This window comes from Eleginops maclovinus, chromosome 10 (genome assembly GCF_036324505.1).
Source record: "Eleginops maclovinus isolate JMC-PN-2008 ecotype Puerto Natales chromosome 10, JC_Emac_rtc_rv5, whole genome shotgun sequence".
NCBI classification, from domain to species: Eukaryota; Metazoa; Chordata; class Actinopteri; order Perciformes; family Eleginopidae; genus Eleginops; species Eleginops maclovinus.
Genome location: NC_086358.1, coordinates 14,791,081 through 14,803,707, shown reverse-complemented (window position 1 = coordinate 14,803,707; position 12,627 = coordinate 14,791,081). Strand labels below are relative to the sequence as shown.

The 12,627-nt window shown below is 41.8% G+C and overlaps 1 protein-coding gene across 3 annotated transcripts in view; it reads left to right on the top strand.

Moving 5' to 3' along the window:
• thrab (thyroid hormone receptor alpha b) overlaps positions 1 to 12,627 on the top strand; it is a 134,750-nt gene that overhangs the window by 51,542 nt on the left and 70,581 nt on the right. The window lies entirely within an intron of this gene.

The window sequence follows — 12,627 nt, the reverse complement described above, 5'->3', positions numbered from 1 at the left end:
TGCACAGCTGGAGCGAATGGGGAAGCGCATAATTGTGGTCTAATCCTACTCTAAGTCCCTGCAGCATTAGGGAAGCAGCAGAGGCAGATAATGCATGGCAGCGCGCAGAATGGGACGGAATAACCCCCAGAGTTGTTTGGACAGATGTTTGGTGAGAAAGCTTTAATGGTAGTGAGCTCATAGTGGACCAAAGGGGACCGCAGTCAGTCATGAATTCAAGTGCTACTTGGAACTGGACTAGTGGTTTCAAGAAGAAGGTCGATATTTAGAGAGCGGGGTGGCAGATAGCAGAAATATAATGACCATGTTTCAGTTTCTGTCTGAAAACATGTAACTTTGTTTAGAAAATCACAATTTCTGAATTCAAAATAGAGTAAGTGCATTTCATAACAGCATTTATAGCTCCTTGTCTCTTTGAGAAACTGAAAACTGTTGATGTTATGGTCATTCCTGTTGTTGGCTCAGTGAAATACTTTGATAAATATGTCATTGTCCCACAGATGCAAGTAAAATACTAAAGTGTACTGAACTGTCATTTTTATTGCAGCCATCTTTGTGTGTCGCTCAGATTTGGCCGTGCCTCCTCCTTTTAAGTGCGGGAAGGGATTGTAAAGAAGTGATTACTATTGTAAATATGTAACTGTGTTATGCTTGTTTATGATGCCGTTGTAAATATGTGACATCCAGGGTGTTAGGGTTAAGGGCAAGACCCTTAACAGGAAGAGAGATTATTGACCCCGTTCAACCGGAGTGAATGCTTGGTGTTTTCACCGCTGGTATCAATTCTGATGCTGCTGTATGCTACGTTAATGTCACATTTCAACTGCTTTTTTAAAATAATGGATTCAACACCTTAACAGTTCTAATATATCCATATATTTAGTACCTGGATTTTCCAAGCAATCCTCAATTTCAACATTATATATTGGGATATTATATAGTATTTAATATATAATGTTGAGAAAGCTTTAAAGGGATTAAATGTCATTTGGACCAAGTTACAAATCTGTTCTTGACCAGTTCTGCTCAAATAGCAGATTCCCTGGTATTATTGCAGAAAGGCCAAAAAAATCAGCAATTACATTTAGTCAATGTTATAGAAATAGGATCAATATATAAATGAAGCGTTTATTTTAATAATTTGCATTTTCTATGTACCTGAGATTATTTGCAATTTGCAAATAAAATATCAGGTAATGCTTCGTTTTAATAAAAAACTTGAAATTAGATAAATATTTGCCTAATGTGAGGAATAAACTGGGGAACATATACTAGTTAAATGATTCATGTTCACCTCGTGTCTCCCTTTAAGCTGTAGAATATGTAGCAACTGCAGGAAAAATGCAACTCTATACTTTCTGTCAGGCAAGAGAGCGTCTTCAATGTCACCCAGTAAAGTGAGGAGCCGTGGTGATTCATGATGCTTGTAAAAGCTGTGAAACGTGCTCCCTTCTCCCCGGCTCCTGCAGTAACCTTCCACGCTGTTTCAACTGAAGCTTTTCTCTCAGAGTGTCCCCCCCACCGGACAGCTTGATCTCTGGTTTGACGAAGGCCAGGAAGTGTGTTAGTTCTCCATAGAACAAGGAGAGGTTTCGTTAGGCAATCATTGGAGGTAGTGTACCCGGGGTAAAGGGGGGGATTTTAAGGGGGTGAGCTTATCCCCAGGAAGTGAGTCTCTCAGAGCGGGGATGGGGGTTGTGCAGACATGAGGCTCACACTTTTGGGTTCAGGGGTTGATGTGCACGTACAGTATGTGTCTGTGCAGGGGGGTGCTGTGTGTATACATGCAGCTGTGTGTCTGTCAGTGCTTTTGTGGGTAGAGGCGAGGCGAGGTGTTAGGCAGGGGCACAGGCAGGCGAGGAGTTGGGACCAGTCTCCCAGCACTGGGCTAGAGGCAAGCATTCTTAACACCTCATAAATCTCACCTGGTGCTACAGGACCGCTGCTGACATAGCTGCTGCAGTGCACTCACACTCATGCATGCACACATCTCATACACACGTGTACAATGTGTGTAGCACGCCCTTTTTTTTTAGTGGGCGCATGTTGCATGCAGCCATGTGTGTATATAGTATGTTTAATTGCACACAGGCAGTAAAGCAAGAGCCTTAAAAGTCAGTACTGTCAACAGCAGAGGTGAAATTTGAAACATAAACTGATGGATAATCTATTACATTTCATCCATCTCCTCTTGTGACATACATAAGAACAAAGACAAATCTTTACAGCATAGTAGCTGCACAGATTTTAACCTACTGAGTTAATCTGCAGCCCAGCAGTGCAAGCAGACTAATCCCTCCCCTGATTTGTCCTGTTTCATACCACAACACAGTGACTGTTGCTGTCACAATGCCAGAAATGAAGTAAGTTTCTCTACACTTAAATCTCATGTATTTCAGCATACACTCCTTTAGTACCATTCACATTCTGCTTTGTAAGTCAACATAATTGCCTCTCTAGTATCTTATTTATATTGTCAAATCATCTCTTTTAAACTTATGTATTACGTCTCGATAAAAACTACATTTTACAGGATTACATTTAATCAAATCATGATCCCTATTGACATTTTCACTAAACACAAAAATGTAACTCGATGAAATCTCCTACTAACAGGACTGTGCTACTGAGAGCTAACATGAACTAGATGTCCCTGCTGCTTATTTCAACACTACAATAGAGTGTGTGGGGTCACCTTGGCCTTTAGCCATACGTTAGCCAAGGTGCGTCAAAATGTGTGCTTCAGTTTTCCAGAATGTTGTCATCTTGGTACCAGCGTATTGGTTCTGTTTCAGTTTGTTTGTGTAACACTATTTGTCCATCAGGGTCCAAACCCAGCCTTTACTCTTAGCTGTTTTGGTATGGTTTGGTTTTTCACCAACGTTCTGTCAGTAAAGCTCAGGGTCAGTCACACAACATATTTTCTGCTTGAGTAAAAAGAAAGGACAATCAACCTTTTTCCTAGTGGAAAATTACACCTAATCTCTCTTGTGCTATATTATTTTCTTACCCGTTAGGAGGACCAATGTACTTTTGCTGGCATTGAAGAAAGAAGACAACAATTACCCTTTTTTACATTAGTGCACTTGGTTGTTCTTTCTGCTGTTGTTGAGAGTGTGTGCACTCAGTGAACTGCTGTATAGGACAGAATCAGTGTTGTCTGAACCCATTATATTCTTTCTTATGTGCTTTTCTTTCCTCTGTTGGCAGCTGCACAGGTGGCTTATTACACGTGTCCACATAACCGCTGTACATATACACTCCCCTGACCGCATGTGTTCTTTGTGTCTCTGTGTGTAAAGATTACAGCGCTGAAAGCCCCAGTGTCTCCTAAAGACGGGAGGGATTCAAGGGTAAAGTTCGGCTTGGGCACCTAATGTGCGTTCAGAGGCAGTGGACATTGAAGTGTAAACACTCATGAGCTAATTAGCAGTTTCAGAAATGAAAAGAAACTGTCACACCGTACACCTGTAGTTTTAATCCAAGGAAATGAGTGATGACAGATGTTGACACACACACACACACACACACACACACACACACACACACACACACACACACACACACACACACACACACAGACTTGACTTCACGTTCAGTGAAAATGATGACAGGCACGCTCCGTTCCACCTGAAGCATCCTGGGAACAGTCGAGCATTTTCTTCCAATTAAGCTCCAGCAGCTCGCCCCTTACAGAGAAGCTGTTCATTAGAAAAGACTTTCCCGCTGTACGTTGCCAATGTTCCTATACATGTTTCTACGGTTTTAAGGGCTGAACAGTTATTTCATTTTGGGCAAACTATTGTCACAGCAGGGAAAGTCATCAGTGCTCACCGTCCCTCTCACTCACCACAGAAGTGTGTCTATCTTTTCTTTGCACAGGACAGGCCTTTGAATGCTTAGGCTTCAAGTGGCTATAACATCCCCCCCTCCCAGTGTAAAGCCAGCCCACATTTCTGATATGACGTCATAACCGAAGCAAATCTGGATCAGCTCGTTTGTACCCCTGTTTTAAGAGATGTGGCTATGGAGGAAAAGAGAGAGGGTTGTATTTCCTGACATTTTGTGAGTCCCCTTACACACCGTGGACACACATTTATGTATAAAAGACATCAAAAAGTGCATTTTACATAATAGGGGCGCTCTAATTGATCAACCTATTAAATATTTCCCAACTTGTGAGACTTTGTGGTTGATAAAAATGGGACTAATAAGAACAATATATAAAAACTGTTTTCCTTTCAAATATTATAACAATTTAACTTGTGGTGCCTTTCAGAAATCCTACCACAAGATTAGTCTAAGGAGAAAAAATGTCTACTCTTCTTACAATTTACAGTATGTCCACCTTAAGGATGTGACCTGCAGTCAGAGGTCAAAAAGTAGGCTGCTTCTAGTTAAGATTATTTGGGAACTAATAACTAAGTTATGTTTACACATAATGGCTACACATAAGATTTAAGACCTTGCCAAAATGAAAGATTACACTCTCAGAGGTTGACGGGGGCACTGCTATGAAAAGCAACTTTAGCTGAGGCAGGTAGGGGGACTGTGACACACACACACACACACACACACACAAACACAAAAACACACTTAGGTACACACACAGGGACTGTTGCTATTAGCCTGAAAGTCTTTGCAGGTCTCTGTCCGAGAATGATCAGCCGAACTAACCAGCCGTCCGCTGCCTCCCTGTCCACAGCTCATTGATCAGCAGCTCCCCCTCTGCTCAGGGGCTATTTGCTAGCAGCTCAGGGGGAATGGTTTCCTGGCAAACAGTGTGTGCCCGAGAGCAGGGAAAGAGTGTGTTCTGTGTGGCCGGCCTGCGAGCTCACAGTCACTGAAGTGGCAATACTTTTTTTTTTCTTACTCTGACAGCCGTTAGTTTAACAAGAAATCGAATGCATTAGCACAGAAAGTCCACAGTGCTGACCGCCGCACTCGGCCGCTGCTGCTGATGTTTTTTTGGGGTGAGTGGTTATTCGCAGCTGTCATACACAAGTGAGGCCCTATTTTGTGGTGTTTGAAGAGCATACTCATTCATTTTTCCTGTGGCATTTTGATTTGTGTTGGACGTCAGCCCCCCTCCCCCAGACTCGCCTCTACTTTCAGATGCTTTTTTGGGTCTTTTCGCCTTCTATTCCCAGACACTAATGAGCTGTTATGCTTTAGCCGCATCGCTCATCTCTTTCATGTCAACATACGGTATATATATATATATATTACCAAGCTCAAGGTCCAATATTCTATGCGAACGCTTGCTGCAATGAACATTGTAGCTGACAATATGAATGTAAACTATACCTTTGCACCATGAGCAAAAAAAGAATCTGGACATAAGTGGAACATCAAGCAGGACTTTTGCACTGAAATCTATGAGGGATACTATTTCATCCAGCATTAAAGGATAAAGTTGGTGTTTTTCTATGTTTTGTCAACAAATCCCATGATAGACCCTCAATCAAAGCCCATCTGTCAACACTTTTTTGACTTTCTACCCGGTCTCTGGCACTCAGCCTGAGGATTATTGGTTAAAATGATACAAAAGGTAACTAATATATTTAGTTTTTCCCAAATACAGCTGTGCAAATATTACTCAACGGGAGTTAAAAGTGCTTTTCTTGGGCACTATTTTCAGCCACAGATTAATCCACATTTGGAGCCCATATGTATGCTAGATTGACTCAAAATATACTTTTTTAAAGGTTTTTTTGGGCAACCAGTGCCTTTTAATATAGTGCAGTTCAGAAACGCGAGACAGAGGGGAAGACGTGCGGCAAAGGGACTCAGGCCGGATTCAAACATGGGTCCACCGCATGGGGATCAAACCCCAGTATATGGCCGCCTTGTCTACCCACTGAGCTATACGACGGCCGGTTTTGATGTTTTAACGGGATTGGTCGAGATAGGAAAAATATAGAATGTAGAAAATGCATTCAGACCTTTGTCACTAATTTGGTTGCATTGTGTATTGCAGTTTCTTGCACCCAGAATGTTCATTCATCATTAATTTTGCCGTTGTTATTGTTTGTTTGTCTTTGCTTTTCCAAACAAATCAAAGGTTGGAGGCTCAGGAAAATCTCTCAATCGCGCAATCACATCGCATAATGAACTGGAACAAACGGTCCTCCCTTCCTCTCTCTGTCTCTCCTGCTGTGGCAGTGCTGACTGTAATGATTCGTCCACATCCTTTCTCCGCTTATCTGTTGGTCAGGTCTCATCAGCTGAACTTCACAAACAGAAACACACTGATCCGTTCAGCAAGAGTGCCTGCTTATTAGGAGCACCAGACTTGGAGAGCACCCAAAATAGTGACTGCTCGCAGAGCGTGGGTGTATTTTGAAAGCTGGCTAAATGTGCAAGTGTTTTTAGCCTGTGCTTGTGTGTATCTGTGTGTGTCTTTTACAATTTACAATCCCCTAAGACTTCAAGTATGACAGAATGTAAATATTCACACACTGTATTTTATCCCAAAATGGCCTCCGCATCGTCAGGAACAAATATTGTGTGTTTAAACATATACATTTTGAGGTAACGGCATAAAGACATCCTTGTTAAGCTGCCAAATCACGCTGTAGTTCTTTCGCCTTCTATTAAACCCGGGGAGGGAGGATATTTTTCAGACGTGTCAACATGTTTTTTTTACCTGCATACAGCTTTTCACCGTTCCTCGGCCACCACTGATCGAGAACCTACAGGGTGGGTCCTTCCCGATCAAACGTCCACGCATGAACACCGCGGCCTGGCCATTGTCCCATCAGTCAGCTCGTAAATGTCATTAGAAGGACGTGGCAGCTATGGGACAGATGAAGCATGTTGCGAGGACTTTTATCCCGCACAGTGGGATACAGTGCTGGGAGGTACAACTTTACTCCCGGTGTGGCCCAGTTATATAACTCAGAGCCTGGGTTCTTTAACTAGCAGTCGGGGCCTAATTTGGTTTGCAGGCCTGCGTCTGGTCAGTCCCAACACGGAGAGTATATCAAAGTGGGAACATGGATTCCACGCCTGTACATGTTGCTTTCCTGTTAAAATTAAAGACTCACTGGTTATTGAGTCCCTAACATGGAAGATATAGAAGCCATGAAAACGGTGCCATTACAGTGTTGTGTTTATTTCCAGCAACATGGTGACGCTTGTAGGGTTGTTTTTTAACTTCCGAGGAAATGGACTTGAATAGTACAGACATCTTAAAGAGAAAAATGAATCAAGCACTAATGACATGTACTGTACATCATTTCATTGATTATAGGGCTATTATTTCAAATGTTCTTCAAAACGTTATTTAACATTTCTCAATGTTTTTAAGGCAAAATATTGCGTAAATGTTTTGTAAGTGCTCAGGACATTTTGTCCTTTTAACCTCCATAATGTTGCAGTTATGGCAATGAAAATCTTGAGGCCACCCGAGCAAGCAATGCAACTTATTTTATATATAGGACATAAGACAAAATAGTGCAGATGAAGTTAACTATATACATGTCTGAAAAATATGCTTTATGCTTTATTATTCAGGATTTCTAATGAAGTGAAATGCAAAAATATGACTAAATCAGAAAATAATCTGTATTTCGTAAATGTGTGTTCCTCAGCTTTTAATCACAGCTTGGAAGTCCCTTCCTTAGCCCTCCAGACTTGTGTTGTTCCACTACTATACAAACACCGAGCCTTGATCTGCCATAGACATGGTTTAAGATTCTTGTCAGAGATTTTCTATTTCTTTATTTCGGTAACACAGACCAATAAAAAGATGACAGTCGGAGGGTGATTAGATCGCTGCCGTGTCTGTAGTATCCAGCAGTGTTTTGAGTGTAAAGGCAGCTTTCACAGACTTAGCTCTGCCGAGCACAGACACATTCATGTAAACCAGATCCACCCATACCTAATGATCTGGACTTTTAGAGCCCACCCACAGGATGGGCCTGGTCCACTCTCTATCTGTTTGATCAGTTAATTACCGACATCATGAGCGCACACACACACACACACACACACACACACACACACACACACACACACACACACACAACCCAAGAGAAAGCGTAAGAGGTTTAATGTCCCTAGGCTTTGACCCCCCCCTCTCTTTATTTTCTCTGCTTCATTGGCCCTCTATTTCTCATCTTTTCTTTGTTCCTGGCCACAGCCATACAGCAGCCCAGTGAGTTAATGATACAAAACAAAGACCCTAAAAGAAAAGAAATGTGTCCCTGAGACCTGAATTCATTTTGGTCTGCTACATGGCACCATTTCTAAGCTGCATGGTGAAACATACATTTGATTTGTTTGAATGGAAGGGAATTGTGCACTAAACACTTAATATTAATGCTGTTACTTTAACATTCCTTATTCTTTTAAGTCCTACAGTATTTTGACCTTGATCCTCCTGCTCTGCTGCTGCCCTCTGAATTAAAAACAATTGAGCTTTGATTCAGCAAACACCAGCTATGTGATATAACGCCGTTAGCATGCTTACGCCATGGCTCTAGGCAGGGAAGAGGTCTGTCATTGGGTCAGAACACCACTTAAGTGTAGACTGAAATATCCCAACACCTATTGCGTGGATTGCCAAGGAATTTTCTGAAGACATTCTAGGATTCAAGAGGTTTTTTTTATTGTAACTTTTTTGTCATGTGTAATTTTGAGCAATGCTTATTGAATATCCTTTCTCTTAAAATGTTGGCAAACAATTCTTGCAAAGTTGTGTGTTTCAAGTATTTCCTGAAATGCAACCCAATTAAATTCCTTTGTAGCAAGATGCCCAAGAAAAGTGATGCCCTTAATTCTTGTTCCATGTTCTTTTTTGCACCTTCAGGCAAATGAGTCGCCAGATTTACTACCACAGAGTGGACTTTCACTGGCCCTGGCCAACATTTGTGTTCCCAAGGGGACGTATCTGAATGACTTTGTTGAACTTTTGCTAATGTGTGCATGCCAACATGTAATAGATTCAACAACATTTTCATTATTATTATTGTTACATTTGAACTACTCTCAAAACTAGTCCTCACCCTCAGCTTCATCTGTAGTTCTCTGTTCATACCCACCTGCCTCCCCATCTCTCCATTTTCTTTTAACTACCATCTCTCTTCCTCACCTTCTTCTGTCCTCTCTTTCATTTATCTCCTTATGTTTTCCCGTCACATCTGTCCTCTGCTGTTTTCCCGGCCTCTTCTCCTTCATTTCTCCTCTGTGCGGCGTCAGAAAAAGACAAGGCACTTTTGCCCTCTCCGTTAATCACCATAATCAATGATGGCCCTGCCACCGTGTCCCCCTCCCTGCTGCACTCCCACCTTTCTGCTCTCCCTGACTCCGGGGAAACGCATTACCACTGCTGGAGCTGTTTCTGCTCGGAAAGATTAGGGTCATTTCCTGGCAGTGGGGCCAGGAGTTCCGCTCTGTGCATTATAGCCTTAAACTTTAACCTCTATCAAGTGACTAAAATGCAAAGACAACAGACAAGCTGAGCCATTAGCAGCTTTCCTGGCAATTGCTGTCGTTGCCATTGAATATAACACTACCAGAGAAAATCTGTGCAAAATCTCAAGTTTAAGACCATTAAAACACTTTAATGACTGACTTTCTTTAGCAGGTCCCTTTATTTTACATACGGTTCATTCATTTTTCTTGGATTTAACTCTCTGTTTGGTGCTTTAGGGTCGACAGGAGCAGAGCTGGAAATCCCCCTCTGTGAGCCTGCTGCGGCTGCAGCCTTGTGTGTACTCGTCATATAAAACTTTATGTTTCCTTGATTTAATTTCAGCTTGTATAAAACACAGTTAAGCAGAACGAGCTGAAGGACGAGCGGCGTCCCCAAACCTCACTTGTCCTAATTTTAGCAGATGACTTCTTTTACTATCTCTTTTACTTTGTGCGTCCACAGGCTTCCCTCTGTCACACATCAGTGGTACGCGTGTGTAGATGGAAAGCTCTTTATAGGTGGTCTGCAATGTAGTTTCCCACTAGGGGCTAAGTGTGTGGTTTAAATGGGCGGGCTCTTGAAAAAGCCACAGAAAGTATATAAAATACTGCAAGTACAGGATTAGAAAAACGTCTCTGACCCATGGCAGTAAACTTTGAATTTCAATTTCCTGCTCTGTACGGCATTTATCCTTGGTCCCTGTTTGAATCCATCCCATCTCTGACACTGTGCTGCATTTAGCACCTCATCCAGTGAAGGATTATAATAAGAACCTATCATGAAAAGCAGGGAAATAAAAACAAACAGTGCGTAGGTGCGTGGCGATGTGTTTTGACATAGCCACTCGCTGTTGGCAGCTGTCCTCTGCAGCACAGCCCAGGTCTGACGGTTTGCTAATGCGCTGACTTTGTGTTCCCGTTTGTGTGTATTTCCCTTCATGTTTATGTGGGAATGTTTGTATGTGAGTGTGGGTGGGTGCATAACAGAGAAACAAACCTCTAATTGCCCAGGCAGAAAGTCCAGGAACCAATGCCAGGGACCTCAGCAAGTACTACTGGGTGGGTGTGTCAGGGGTATGTACCGCTTTAAGCCAATGGGCTTGCAGCTCATCTCCAGCAGGAAGTTGTGGTTTGGAACACGTGTTGCAGCTGTAAGAGGAGAACTTGCGGGGAAAAGAAAGAGCCGTTTGTGTGAGAGTGCAACCTCTGCACTTCATTCAACGCTATTCTTTTATTTACAGATACAGACACAATACAAGACACGTTTGGAGTGAATGGAAATGGGTGTACGATAAGGTTAAGGGATTGGGGCACATGGATGCACACACGGATGGATAAAAAGAAAAAGGAAAGAGAAACTAAGAGAAGTTTAGTCTCACCTTTCACAGTGGGGCATTGTAACACACCGAACAAATGGTAATGTTCTCCCCACACTTGCCCATTGTCAGCTAATGGAGCGGCACAGGATAAAGGAATACTCCCTACAGACACACACGCACAAAGACTAGAGAAGATTGAGTGGCAGAACCCATTATCCTCCTGCCCAAATAGCGTCACACTATTACAGTGGGTGATGCACAATAATGTGTTTGCACGGTGAAGTATTGCCACGGCAAGGGAATCTCAAAACAACAGCGTGAGCAGGGAAGCGTACACGTTGTCACGAGGGTATCGGATGTACAGTTCATGGGAGTTCAGAGAAATGTAGGAAGAAACGAGTGAAACACAGCCTCCTGCCTCAGGGAGAAATAGACACCAGGCTGCATTAACACCGAAACTTTGGAAAAACTGTTGAGGTACCTCAAAGTGGCAATAGTTTTGCTTTCATTTATAATGAAGTAAATGTGTATTACACACTGTAAGGGCTGTAGAATTATGACACCATTAGTTTTTAGATTGGTGCCCTTTAAGCCTCACTCTTAACAATACAATTCGGTCTGCATAAGTGTTGCGACCTGCTTGAAAAGTTAAGGCTCGATTTATGGCCCAAAGGAAGGGCTTATTCCTAAAGTTGCACCTCTACTTATGAAGGTAATAAAAACATTTCACAGAGGCTCAGTAATCTGAACCACGATGGCAACATCTTTATTACTCCCACCTGGTCAACAGCAGCACATTAAAGATACACTCAGACTGATCTTAACCTACATGATAAAGCCATACACACATACGGTACAGCACTGCTTTCTACAGAGCATTTTGCTTAACAGCGACCCAACAAAATAGCTTACAGTAGCTACCACCATCTAATGATTTAGTACGTTAAAAGGCATTTTTTTTACAAAGCTATATCAGTAAATAACTAAACCTGCCTTCTTAATTATACTATGAATCGTTTTACTTTATCATACAGTTTTATCAGGGTTACTTCTTTTTTAGAATTTGTACAGACCTTTCTTGCTTTTGACAGCAACATTAGCCATGCTGCTAGCGGTAGCCGCGTTGCTAACGATATATACGGAAGTAGATCCATCATCTCATTGACAGGGCTAATCCACATAATCTCAGTTATAGAGTTTGCAAACAAACGCAATGTGCCAGCGATGTTGGGGGGAGTCATCTAATGCCACTTTTATTTTACAAGTTATATTTCAGTTTATCTTTTTTAATACCATACAGTTTAACTCCCACTCAATTCAGAGCAAAACAGTGGTTTAGTATCACACAGGCTTCTGATTTCCTGCCAGCTACCTTGACCTTTAAACTGGCGTAAAACTATCATGTTGTTGATTTACTTCATAGCATTGCAGATAGACTTTTAAACAAACATACAACTTCAAAAAAGTTAAATAACTTTGAATTAAATTGAAGATGTTTTGTTTTATCATTCGATTCTGTCCCTATAGAGACATTTTCTTAAACATGCACAAGACTTTAATTTGATTATATAGAGAATGTTCCGAAACAAACACTACATACATTAGCATATTATATGTTGCTAAAATCATTCTGCTAATTCCCCTACCGGTCAGGCTTGTTGTCAGCATTGCATTAAACTAATTTGTTGTGTATTAATGAGGTACACCTTGTTCTTCCTAACAAGCTGTGTGATGTGCCGCAGAGTCATGTACAGAGAAGTGTTGCTAAAGAACCAAACAGATGGATGGAAGGAGAAAACTACAGAACGAAAGATGAGATCAGGCACCTTCCCCGCCAGAGAGAGAAAAAAAAAGGCATTTTATTCAATCAGATCTTCAGTTTATGCTT